Below are 12218 nucleotides of genomic sequence, written 5' to 3'. Positions count from 1 at the left end.
TAGGCTACATAAATATAAAAATGTAACTTTGTTTAACTTCTAACTAAACATTTAACTTCGCGCACAAGCAGATCGGTTTCTTCGCTTGAAAAGCATTCAGCTTTTCCGCCAACAAATAGCAATCCGCCATGGCGCGAGCGCATCTCGCTCTTAAAGGGAATGGGAGATGACACTCTGATTGGTTTATTGAACGTTACGCCCATTACTCATTAAGAGAATAGGGACAACCCATTTCAAAAATGCGCCCCGGCGCACGGACCGTTTTTCCGTCGTTAAAATAGCAAAAGTGGATTTGGACACACCCTGAGTGCACCTGCGCCGTGCGCTTTACACTTAAGATCGTTAAAATAGGGGCCTATAACATCATTTTCAGCACACTCAAATCTAATATGATAAACAGAGCTGTGTTACCTCATACCCATGAACGGAAAAGCGGAAGCGGCGCCGGCGACTGCGGCTTAATAAAAGTCCTGCTGCTCGCTCGCTCCAGTGGCCTCGATCAGTTCCCACAACACTCAGCCCTGCTCTGCTTTATACTACAGTAACGTTAATAATCGCATCCATGAACACGATTCGTTCCCGAGTCCTATCCTGATTCTTTTCCACCGACCATTGAGATGAAGACCACATGTCCTAAGATTCCACGCTTAAACTTGCCGTCATCAAGCTACGCCTTTGTTTTGAATAGCCCTTTAGCGACCTCTAGCGGACAGAAAATACTACATAGTGCACCTTTTAGAAAAACACAAAGAAATTAATAAAACATTTTAGAAAACACTTAAAAAAAGTCATTTATATGTTTAAAGTCATACACACTCACAATGGATGAAGAATCAATTTAAATAGGTAGCCTAATAAAAGACATTTTATTTTACATGCAGCAGGTCGCCACAAGGGGGGTCGGTCACATGACCAGCTACTTACTGTTATTGAACACTTTCTTGTGGAATAATATCTTAATAGATTCAATTTAATATAAATTTCTTTCATTTACTGTAAATAGGCCTAAATGAATTATTTTCTACATTGACATCGATAGAATTAAATTGCATGATGCTGCAATCCACACTGCTAAAAGTCCAGCATCCTGCATAGGCTAGTGCAAAATAAACAAAACAATGCAAATGCTTTGTTATATAAAAAGCATTACCCTGTTCGGCTTTCACTCAAGACTGGGGGACTTTAACCAAGAATGGTGTAAAAGTTCCATGTAGTTGCACTAATCAAAGCAAAGCATTTCTTTTGAGTTGCTCCACCAATATGCAATTTTAAAAAATTCAATGGTCATACACTTGAGAGCAGAAAAAGAGAGGTCATTAGCCTCGTTGTAACCCAAAGTTCTCACACAAGCAATTCAACTGGCATCAGAGAAAAAGACAACAGAGCAAGTCCTCCACCTCAGCATTTCCGCCTGCAAAAGTTCAGGGCCTGAGGTGAGGAACGAGTCTTATTTGTTTATTTGTTTGTTTAATTATGGGATTCGGGGACACATTTTCCTCGGCAGCATACGATCGGCCTGACCTTCAAGCTCAATCAAACCTTTAAGCTGCGTCGCATTTTTCTCTTTGGCTCTCCTGCCTGGCGCGGCGGTGAGTTATCTGGCTGAACGGGAGCTGTCCGTGGTGCTGACAGACTGCTACCTGTGTGGGGGGTCTTCATCTCGGCTACATTAGCCCATATGGCCTGAGTTAGCTTCTATTGAAGCCGTGGCCTAATTACGAGGAAGCGGGAGAATGTTTGCGAATGACGATTGGGCCTCGGCGTTTGTGCCTCATCCAGCCCCCGTGGTGACTCGCACCTGTTCCCGTCTTTAAAACCTCTCTTTCAGTTTAGCTTTTGGCCAACGCCACCAAATGACCTATCCAGGGGGCAATAACGCTTTTTCTGTTTTGCCTGTCGTCAAGCCACAGTGTCAGCATCCAGTGGAACAGACGCAACTGTACCCCGGGCAGCAGACAGAGGGGTTTGTGCACACAGCTGCTCGGCTTTATAGCTTTTAAATGTACAAAACGCAAAGGAGTCGTTATATTTACTCGCTGGCACATCATAAGGCAGATGCATCTGAAAAAACAGAAGTAAATACCGGTATATTCAGCACAGTGTTGTGCAGTAACTAACTAAAAGTGCATTTTTCAGTAGCATGACAGGAGCTTAGCTGTTTTTTCTATAACAAAATATTGCTGGTTGTATTGAGCATACAGTTTTGCAGCCAATCAGATGCTCTCTTAGAATGCATCTCTCTCTTATCGGTTCATGTAAGTGAATCATTTTTTTTGTTTTTTGTAAAAATAACTTTTTAATTTGAGTCCCTGTGTTTGAACATTTCAAATTCAGTATTGCATTTAAACATGACTCAAAACTATTAGCCAAACTAAAAAAAACAAACATAAAAAAACATAAAAAACAAACAACAACAAAAAAAACAGACAAGATGATTCTTTCTAGGATGCATGTGTCTTTTGTAGTTAAAAAAAAAAATCACCTGTGTATGAGTCCCTGTGCTCTTTTTTGTAGTGTAATATTTAATTAAATGCTAAAATAGTGTTAAATACTGGTCTGAAAAAAATTACTTTCACTGTTGTTAGTTTCACTCAAATCATCCTTGTTCACGTTACTTAAAAACTCATGTAACTACATGAACTTAATTTAACGGAGTTGTTTCTACAAAAAAATGAGTATTGTCAGCTTTACTTAAGTGTTTGTTCAATCTACTTAACATTGCTGAGTAAAACGCACAAATTAATGTTGACATAACTAACTGGGCAGTGGATCCATAGTTTTAAAATTTTAGATTAAAGTGTTATTTTGTGTTTTTCAGTAAAGGGAAAGATTTTAGTTTATGTTAGTGTTTAATGTTCAGTTATTTTGGTTTCTGTAATGTTTTTGAAATTTGTGGTTACCATTATGCAGAAGAGTGTCGCCTGTGTTTAGGCTGTGAGCACTAAATTAAATTGAGTTTGTTCAATGAGTTATTTTTTGAGTGCATTTTGTAGAGCAAATAGTTAATAGACCCTTTTCACATGTGCAGAAATCGTCATAGTTGGGTAAAATTCTATGGCAGTGAATGAGAGAATACATTAAATATATTTGTTGTGTTCCCATTTTCTCAAATAGCAGAAAAACTTAACAGTGTTTTCACAACTTTCAAAAAGAGGAAAAAAATAGATAGTATAAAAAACATAAACTTTGCAAGATTTACGATGCTGATGACCGTTAAACGCGCCATCACGGTCCGTGAAAAGGGTCCTTGACCATTTGCAAAGACCCGCCCCCTTTAGTTACTGTTGCTACATCCGACAAGCCGTGCCACTCTCATGCCACACATCATGTTCTCACGCAGTGAAAAATACATTGCGGAGCAAAGAGGACACTGACAAGACAGAGCAGGTTACTTTTGATATGAAACAGTGTCTCAAATTTCAAACTTTGTCATTTTTAAGAGGAAATTTAATTAGGAATGTTGTTTCAATCGCAGAAAGACGTCAGTACACACCATTTTTCATGTTCAAGTCCACCTATGTTAATCTGCTAACTCCCCTGACTTCTTTGTCAGACAAAATGGTGGATTCTGCATTATGGTTCATCGCCTGTCAATCAAACTCCTGATGAAGGGTCAAATAAGTTAATAAATTTGTTCACCTTACATATTTAGTAAACTGCACATATAAATATTATGTAACAGTGACAAATTCAAATGATTTGTATTTACTTTAAGAGATTTTGTCAGCTTTACTTGTCAGCTTACTTTTGTTCATACAACTAAATTGTTATTTGTACAAATTACTCAATATTGTTGCGTGGCACCACTTGATGCTGCTTTTTTAAGTAAATCCAATTTTTATTTTTATTTTTTTTGAGTGTAGAAATAAATGACATCATCTGATATATTATAAATTCTGCATCATCTCATATATTTTGAAAAGAGCTGTTATTATTTTTTTAAAGCATGATGAATGCTTTTAAACATTCCTCCTTCATATGCTATGCAATTTCCACAAAATATAATTTTGTGGAATGCCAGAATTTCCACCTTCATGTTGACAAATTTGCTTGTAAAATGTATTGCTGTGGACTATATATGGAAATAAAAAAAACACCACATGGACTTCTAAAGTCTATTTTTGTCTATTTACTATACTTTTGTGCCACAGTGAATTATCTTCATTTGGAGGCATTTCTCTCCAAATATTAATATATATGTGATTAATTGCCATTAATCTGATTAATTAACTGGCATATAAATTAATTAACTTAAAGCAAATTTTAATCGTTTGACTGCTGCCTTAAATAGTTTAAATAGCTTGAATGTAGTTACTCTTATAATAACTCTGTATCCAAAAGGGTCGTTTGTTTGAAGCTTCTACACTTCAGCAGCGATTCTGCATATCATGACCTGGATGTTACAGCAGCAGTCAGGTATGCAAAGTACGTGTTGTCATGTCAATGTTCCTGTCAGGCGTTGTGATTCCAGGACGACTTCCAGTAAACACACTGAGAGATTTGTGTGCTTTGAGGTTCAGCTTGATTCAACATCATTTCCCACTGCTTTAGGACTTTGTTGCTGTCGGGAACGGATCGGTAGGGGAGAGAGACATAGAGAGAGAGACGGAGAGAGAGGCAGACAGAGGAAAAAGGGGTTCCCACTAACATGTTCATCAAAGGCCTTTTCTTTCTCCCTATCACTTTATTTTTATTTGGTGTCAGCACTTCACAGTGAGAGTCGTATGGAAATGTGTTTGGCTGCCTGGAAAGCTGTCAGGAAACACACACAACTCAGTTGCACGGGGGTAATTTGACTGGGCTGATGTCTTTTCTCCTTTCTGGTCCCCTCATTATACAGAGAGAGAGCAAAATGGCAGCGCTCAGTGTTTTATCTGTCAGCATCTCTCCATAATGCGTTTTCATACCATGTGTATTAGTCGCTAACATCAAAGGCACCCGTGTAAGGGCCACGGAGAGCGCGCGGGCGCCGGAGAACCAGACATCCTGAAAGGTGACAATTGAATCTCTTTGCTTGCGTGGCATGTCGACGTACTGGGAGAACAGGCTTCATTTGACTCGCTTGCTCTTGGGTAAATAGCAGCATGAAAAGAAGGCCATAATATGACAGTTATGTGTGATAGTGAGAATGTGAGAGAAGCTTTTTCTTCACAAACAACGCTGCGCTCGAAACACGTCCGATCAATGAAGAGCAAAGCAGACGTCAGAAGCAGGAGCGGAGAATAGAAGTTATTCAGTAAAACGTGTTTGTAAAGGAAGCTCAGTTGTGACGTGAATAGAATAGACCTCCTTGTACCGTAATGAAAAGAATGGAATTGTTTAGTTTTTTTTTAAACGTTAATGTAGAAGAATTTTATCAGGTAATAAAAAGTCTCATTTACATTCCACAAAAAGGGCATAATTTTATAGAAATTTGTACAAACATCTTAGTATTTATAAATTGCATTATGGTTAAAAATTGCAAAGGTGCAATGGATTACCTGGGGCTGGCGTACTGTATAACCTGAGGACAGTTTCTTTTCAATAATGTTTTGTGATCATAAATCTAAATATAAAATCTATTATTTGATTTTAAGCAATCACTTAATCAAAAGTGCCTATCTGCAAGCAAAGCTTGAAAATGTCAAATTTAATATTGCATTTGTACATGACCGAAAGCATTTGGCAAACTCTGGCCACATCATATTTATGTGATAAAAAAAAAAAATAGAGCAAATGTTTCAGTCTTTTGCATTTTTTTCCTGTAAACAAATATATAAAGATTTTAAGCATTCTATCAGGAAAAAAACAATTATGGTATGTAAACCTAAATTAATTGATCAATCAATTATTAAATATCATTTCTTAATATTTGTTTTTAATTAGGGCCCGAGCACCGATGGTGTGAGGACCCTATTGGAATTGCTCAGCCATTGCTCAGCCAAAATTTTCTTCTTCTCCAAAATGAATCACATTTTTGAGGGCCTAAACGTTCTCAAAAACTCATGAAACTTTGCACACGCGTCAGAAGTGGTGAAAATTTACATCTGATATGGGTTTCAGAATTAGGTGTGGCAAAATGGCTCGATAGCGCCACCTACAAAATTTCAATTAAGCGCCCTTCGTGCTACGTTTCACGTACAGTTATGAAATTCGGTAGACAGATGTAACAGCCCAATACCTACAAAAAAGCCCGTGGGTGCAAAGTTTGTAAACCCAACAGGAAGTGAGATATTTTGAATTTTCTCTACAAAATTTTGGCAGTTTTTGCCATTTCCACATGTTGTACTTTAACGAACTCCTCCTAGAGCTTTAATCAGATCAACATCATATTTGGTCAGTGTAATCTAAAGGCCTTTGAGATGTTAAATTGCGAAGATCTAGAGTTTTCGCGGCGGCCTGGCAAAGTCGATGTTTCGCCATGAAACAGGAAGTTGTTGTAACTCGGGCATACAATGTCTGATCTGCCCCAAACTTCACATGTTTTATTAGAGTCCTGACCTGAAGACATCTTCATAACAATATTCAGTTACAGTCATAGCGCCACCTGGGGGCAACAGGAAATGACATGTTTTACACTGTGATTAACTCCTCCTAGAGATTTAATCAGATCAATGTCATTTTTGGTCAGTCTAATCTAAAGGCCTTTGTGACGTTAAATTGCGAAGATCTAGAGTTTTCGTTGAAGGGCGTGTCCGTGGCGGCATAACAAATTTGTTGTTCCGCCATGAAAAAGGAAGCCGTTGTAACTCAGGCATACTATGTCTGATCTGCTCCAAACTTCACATGTGTGATAAGAGTCCTGGCCTGAACATATCTATATGCCAATATTCAGTTAGTCATAGCGCCACCTGCTGGCAACAGGAAATGGCATGCTTTACACTGTAATTCCCTCCCAGAACCACATTTCAATATGCCACAAAGTACTAAACATACTTGAAACACGTTAAATCATGCAACACTTGGCTAAGTGCTAATGTATGTGATTAACGCCATGAAACAGGAAGTTGTTGTAACTCAGGCATATGATGTCCGATCTGCTCCAAACTTCACATGTTTGATAACAGTCCGGGTCTGAACACATCTATATCGCAATATTTGGTTATGGTCAAAGCGCCACCTGTTGGCAGCAGGAAGTGTGGCAATTCGAAATGACTTAATGGCATAATTCTCCTGTATTCATTCGCTTACATGCATGTCGACCACTGTTCTCTGTTTTCCTAAGGCCAACGGGTGGCGGTGAGCCCGGGTGCGAGGGCCCTTTCATCGCTGCTTTAATTAATTATTATTTTTTAAACATTATTATATTTGAACATGACCAAAAAGCATTTTCCAAATTCTGGCTTCATCATATTTAGGTGATAAAAAAAAAACTTTAAAGAAGTATTTTAGAAAGCAAGTGTCTTTGCATTTTAAAAAGGTGATTATTTTAGTTTCAAGCAAAAGTTTTAAGCATTCCATATGTGTATGAAAACCTAAATCATCAATCAATGAAATTATAAAATATTATTTTTTAATTTTATTTTAATTAAAAAAGACATTTCAAATGCAATATTGCACTACTTTAATACAACCCAAATGCATTTGCTAAACTTAGATCATCATATATTTATTAAAAAAAACACTACTTTGTTGCCATCCAAATTCTAACATTATCATCTGGGATAGTTTGAGAATTTCCTACTTCAGATCAGTTCGGTTAATGAAACTCTACTGTTGCAGCATAGTTGCACGCACAGAATATACTGTATGCTTTCGCATAATTGGAGTGTGTGTGTCAACATCCAAAACATTTCCTGCTGCTAAGCATCAGCACATGCGGGCCTTCCTGCTGCATGCTGGGATCACAACAAAAGCTATTGATTGGCTGAAAGGAAGACATCTCCACAAAAGGGCCTCCTGTTGAGACCTTCCAGAGAAATACCGCAGAGAATATATAACCTTTCTCGCTATCTTAAATGCTCCCAAGTAACACGACTCAGTTGTTCGATTACGCAGGAAAAATACCAGCATGGTCTGAAAAAATGTCTCTATGAATCAAGTTCATATAACTGAACTGTCTTCATCTTAAAGTGCCACATTATGCATTTTCAAATATTACCTTTCACACATTGTGTAATATAGCTGTTTGTGAATGTAAAAGATCAGTTTTAAAGGTCAAAGTGCACAACAAATTGTTCGAGACCTACTACTTCCTGCGAGATTCTGAAGTGCGCATTCGATGGACACTTTACTATCCCACGAGACCACGGGAGAGGATTTATGAATGGCAGTATAGCGACACAACTAATGCTGGTACGGTAGGTCACATGATAATGACAACATGGCAGATGTAGTACATCTGAATTACATTCATACAACACACATTCATACTACATAAAGCATACTTTTTTAATGGTTGCGAAGTAAGTCCAAATTCAAATGTAGTACCTACTCAGACAGTACATGATTTCAGATGCACCGATTGTCTCCTAAAAGAATGATTTATAAACTGTCGAAACGAGTCGTCAGCAATTCCAGTCTCACTTCCTGTTACAAACCTACTTAACGATATTACAAATTTGCATAATGCCAGCCTATGGTTTTCATTGGCTTCCAGCAAACGACGTCTACTTTGCCCCACCCTCAAACACTGTAGTTGAAGCTGAGGCCTGGAAGAGTTTGGTTTGTGCTGTCGACATGTTGAGAAGATGCTGTTTTCAGCACTGCAAATCCACTTTTCCGGGATGAGGTCCCACGCTGGAATTGATACGGAAAAACTGACGCCATTGTTACTGTTCATATCACTGTGTATAAACGTGTTCAGGAAGCCTCCAGAGCTAAAATTCAGATTCGTTTCCAACACACGGTGAAAGCAGTACACCAATCACAACAGACTGGGCCGTCTGACCAATCAGAGCAGAGTATACTCTCAGAAAGGAGGGGTTTAGCAAGACTGAATCTTCAAATGAATCATTTTCAGACTCTTTCAGACTCTGAGAAATGAGGTGATGTACAATGTACATTATGACAAAATGTAAGTGTTTTTGACCTTTGATGTACATCTATTGTGGGAGACCTCCAAAACAAAATTAGGAACCTAACATTTATTAATAAGCAAATTAATAAATGTTTATTGTTTAATTGTTATTAATTAAACTTAATAATAAATGTTCACTTCTTAAAAATATTAATAAATGTTATTTGGCAACATATTTTGGGTAATTTTTAAACAACAGTTGAGTTAAATAAAACTACCCAGCAGGTAGGGCAAACATTTAACCCAACCGCTGGGTTAAAACAACCCAATCGCTGGATTTGTCCATTTTCAACCCATCTTGGGTCATTTTTAATAAGTTAGTTAGTTAGCTGTAAGTCATAGGAAGGTAATGGGCACAAATCAGAGGACCATTACACCCCTGACCTACAAAACCTTTTATTTCCGCTTCATAATCATCTGCTGTTAATGATCATAGGAATGTAAAACTGACACACATCACCATTCAGAAGATGACACATTTCCATGGGAATCAGCGATGCTGTCCCTGTAGCACGTGTATGCGCAAACAATCGCTTACACACAATAACACACACAAACAGTGCCTTGGGCGAGGACCCATCTGGGTGAGGGTGTTGGGCCTCCGCATCTGTAGTCGCCTGATGAAGGTGAGAGAGAAGAAAGAGGGGGGCTGAGAAAGAGAGACGCAAATTAAAGCTCACCGTGGGAAGCTCGAGCCCCTGGCACTTTTCTTATGCAACAGCTGCACCTTCACCAGCCTTCATCTCACATCCTGACATATACGTCCAGCCGGGCTGGTCCGCGCGCCAAAGCCGGCCCGGGAAAGAGCGGGAGGCGGGGAGGAGGGCTAGAGTCCCCGCCTTAAGCAAAACAGGTGTATGACATCCTGTTGCTATAGTCTGCAGGGGGAACCGGGCTACGAGCCGCACATCCTACTGAGAGAACAGCCGAAAATAACAAAAGAAGGTTAGAGCCAAGGCTGACAGGCTCATTGATAATATTTTAGATAAAGCAGGTCTGAGAGTTGACTGCAAATTGCCTCTAATGTCTAATGGTGTGGGCTCTGGGCCACAGTCGCGAACAAAATGGAGCCATTATTTATTATTTCTCAGGGTGGTTGAGGGATTTGGCCCTTGCCAGAAATTTCCGGCCGGTGTGCCAGCTTCGGCCAGGTCCCCTCCATGTGTCGGATCTCTAAGGGTCCCGCCTGCATGTTTAAAGCCCTTACATGTATTGTTTGGGGTCGACTGAGGTTGGTTATTTTAATGTACAGACGGGTCGGACTGACCTTGCGATCTCCCAGTGGTAACATGCATGTTAAATGTATTTGTAAATAAACTACTGTACAATAAGGGTGAATATCACCTCAAGAAGAAAAAAAAAATACAATCCCCAAATAAACAAATCCTCAATGTTTTATTACAGTATATATATATATATATATATATATATATATATATATATATATATATATATATATATATATACACACACATACTAACTGCTCTGTTCAGGGTCTCATTATTCCATTTCTGTTTTTGTTTTTACTTTAGTATAATTTTAATATAGTAAAACAGTATATTTAACTATATATTTATATGTGTGTGTGTGTTTAGCCATAATACTATAAAGTATAAAAATGTATAAAAATGAATAAATAAATAATATAAAAAGTACTGTCACAATGGCCCACCAAAAATAGGCTGCATTTCATAGTCAAAAAAATGTAAAGTGAAATACGACCCTGACCAGTTTTGTGACATTCATCATAATACATGCATTTTGTTTGACATACTTTGCAAAGAAAGTTTAGGAAACAGGCATGTAGTTTACAGCAATTTTAAAAGCAGAAATGTTACGAGTTAAAGAATGCCAGGCTGTGTCATCGGAGGATGATGGGATATGTGTGTGCGTGTTGGGAAGTGGATGATCATTTAGATGGCACACTCCAGTTTTTCATCATTAGGCAGATGCCTCCTGCCGCTCAGGTTAGGTCACGTCCAAAGCGCATGCTGTCTGAGTCAAATGAGCCAGTTCAAGCCCACCTGATGCACACACACACACACACTCAAGAGCAGTGTCCCCAAGGCCGGCCCACCACACACACATGCACCTGGCCCTCCATTAGCACCTAAACTTCACTTATTAGATTAATACCAGAAGTGACGATAACCCCAGACCTTCGGGGACTCCCACAAACGGCTGCACGACTTCACCTGAATGCTGACAAAATCTCACTTCGGCACAACAGAACGCTTACAGGCTGATTTAACCTTTGGCATTCTTGCAATAACTTTAATGATAATTGTAGATTAAGTAGATAAAGTCTGGGAAATACTTTGTCGCTTTTCAATGCACATATTTTGTACAACCTACAGTGGCTTAAAATTCCCAGTGTGATACATTCTAATGAATGTTGGTATAATTATTACATGAACTCACTTGTGTTTAAACAAACTAATTTATATTCTGTGAATAAAATGTGTTAATTCCCTTATGGAAAAAGCTCCATGTAAAGGTATTTTCACCATTTCAACATTCATCATTTACTCACCCTCATGTTGTTCTGAGCATGTATGATTTTCATTCATCTAAAAAACACAAAAGAAGAGGTTAGAATGCTCATATTTCACTTTGAAGTTTGAATACGCAGAAATTCAAATGAGATTTGAGAGCTACAGCAGAAGGGGAATATTTTTAATTCCTTTTAAATTCACATGACTTCTGAAGACTACTGTTGACTTTTATTGTGCATTTTATTGTTTTTTTTTTTTTTATTGTGTTACTTTTATGAATTAATTTATTTATTTGTCGTTTTTGGAGATCAACATCTTCTGTCTGCAGTCACTTTCATTATATGGAGAACAGCAGTGTGAACGTTCATCTTTTTGTCTCCATTTGTTGTCTTAATGTGTATTTATATATTTTTTTACTCTTTCTGTCACTTTTTTTTATGTGTGTGTGTGTTAATGCTTTGGCAACACTGTATCCAAAAAAAATCAGTAAAATACTTGGGGGGTGAACTAACCTTAATTTAAAAGCAGAACAGTTTCGCTATACATTTCTGTTTCACATAGAGTAAAAAAAAAAAGATTAAAAAAAATGTAAAAAGTGATTTTAAAGGACCTATAATGCCCCTTTTATAAGATGTAATATAAGTCTCTGGTGTCCCCAGAATGTGTCTGTGAAGTTTCAGCTCAAAATACACCACAGATCATTTATTATAGCTTGACAAAATTGC

The 12218-nt window shown here is 38.1% G+C and overlaps 1 long non-coding RNA gene across 1 annotated transcript in view; it reads right to left on the bottom strand.

The window, feature by feature from the left end:
* Positions 1–12218, bottom strand: part of LOC125255772 — a 39531-nt gene that overhangs the window by 24307 nt on the left and 3006 nt on the right. The window contains exon 3 of the long non-coding RNA XR_007181993.1: positions 11532–11568. This is a non-coding gene — a long non-coding RNA (uncharacterized LOC125255772). The remainder of the gene's footprint in view (positions 1–11531; positions 11569–12218) is intronic.

The sequence above is a fragment of the Megalobrama amblycephala genome, linkage group LG20 (genome assembly GCF_018812025.1).
Source record: "Megalobrama amblycephala isolate DHTTF-2021 linkage group LG20, ASM1881202v1, whole genome shotgun sequence".
Lineage (NCBI taxonomy): Eukaryota > Metazoa > Chordata > Actinopteri > Cypriniformes > Xenocyprididae > Megalobrama > Megalobrama amblycephala.
Note: the sequence above shows the minus strand (reverse complement) of the source record. Positions and strands in the feature narration are given on the sequence as shown.